A 1,879-nucleotide genomic window follows, 5' to 3' on the forward strand; every position below is an offset into this window, starting at 1 on the left:
AAACGAGAGAGAACGGGTCCGGTTGGATTGTCCACTGCAGATTGGCCTTGGTTTTTGGTGCCATTCATTAAACCTCTGGGTGATTTGCAGCTGGTCACCGTCCCGTGGATTGCTGGGGACGCCTTTGCTGAGCATGTACAATAGCCGGTGCTCTCTGGATGGCAGTGGCTTTGTGCTCTCACATGTTTCAGGCAGAGATAAACACTGACATGATTTGAATGGGCTTTGTGACATTGTTGAAAGAGCTTAGATGTTTGAACCAGCCATGGCAGAGCCTAATGAAAGAATAAAGAGCGATTGAGTTTAACATACCACTTTATTCCCAGATTGCGAGATGCGCTTTGATGATCTCAGTATCAGATTCTCCCTCAAAGTTCACGAGCACTCGAATCCTGTTCTACAAGAATATATACGCATTGCTTTATGTTGGCTTTTGACGACAGAATCCGTTACATTTTACATATCAGTCCATCCAGATGCAATGAGCCAATGCAACCATTTCCAATCCAAATTTTGCTGATAAGGATTCTAAGATGACAATTTATCTGAATCGCGTAACAATTTCAAATGGTCTCCTTGGGAGAATCCTCTCATTAATTATTAGCAAAAGTTCCTCCCTAAGAGCTCCCCAAAGAGGGTGGAAAGAAAAAAAAATCAAAAAATGTATAAAGAGGCAGAGAAAGATATAGTGATGTAAGTGTAGTTAACGTGCTAAGCATCATGACTGAAGAATGTTTTTTATATCTGTTATGAAAAAAGCGAAGTGCTCATTTAATTTTTAATAGGAGGGGAAAAAAGTAGGAAGCAGATAACTGTAAACAGATATTGCTTAGCACGAGACCTTGTCTCTTTGTGACATAAACCTGTTTAGAGTCTGACTTCTCCATGCCCCTGACTCTTCCCCCCGCGGTCCTTCAACCATGCTACTTCAAATCAGATAAATATGATTAATTTGTCTCTGCCCTGCTCTGAAAAGACACTCTGCATAGGGGCTTTGATCTGATCACCCAGGGGGGTCGCCTTCTGGTCCAGGTGGACTGAGTTGGAATCAGAGCAGAGGCTCATGTGATTATACGTGTCATTGTTAATTGAGCACTAATGTCAATGTTCATTAGGAACAAAGGAAAATGGGGCCTTGTAGCCAGGGCTTCATCTTCTCATTTAACTGTATCACATCCAGTGATACCTAAGATACCAGAACCGCAGTGTAACTTCCTGGAAAGGAGCATTTCATATTTTCACGTGGTTATGTTCCTTCAAAGGGCTGGGGGAAAATGCTAGAAATTCATCTGATATCCGTGCATAGCCTTTTGAATGTATTCGTTTAGGATCATGCCTTTTGCAGGAAAAACACCTGCAATAAACCCAGTTCAAACCCTAGTTGGCGATTTGTACCTTCTCCTTGCACTGGTGATCACAGGCGGGTTCTCCTGGCATTTGAGATTTTCATGCATAGTCACCCCTGTGGCCCCTGACTGACCCCCTAAAGCTGTTGTGACAGATTCCCAAGTCTGTCTCTTCCAGTTGCGCCTTATCCCCGCCACTTACCTCCCCCTCAATCCCAGTGGCAGAGAGGGGCTAGGAGAGGCTTTGAGGCATTGCCTCAAAAGCCTGTGATTTTGCCAATTTGAAGGAAGTACTCTTTCTGATGACAGCAATGAGCGATACAAGCTCCTGAGTGTAGGGAATGTGTCTGAGCTCTCAGGTGAATTCCATCTCCTGGAACAACTTAGCTCAGGATCCTGATCAGCTCTTAGGAAAATGCTTTTATGTTGAAGGGCCTAGTTTGGGTTATAAAAGTAAAAGCAAATACCGCATCCAGTTCTGCACTCAGCTTGGAGTCAGGACAATGAAATGAATAGGTTCTGGAGTGAGGGGC

This window comes from Myotis lucifugus, unplaced genomic scaffold (assembly GCF_000147115.1).
Source record: "Myotis lucifugus unplaced genomic scaffold, Myoluc2.0 scaffold_3443, whole genome shotgun sequence".
NCBI classification, from domain to species: Eukaryota; Metazoa; Chordata; class Mammalia; order Chiroptera; family Vespertilionidae; genus Myotis; species Myotis lucifugus.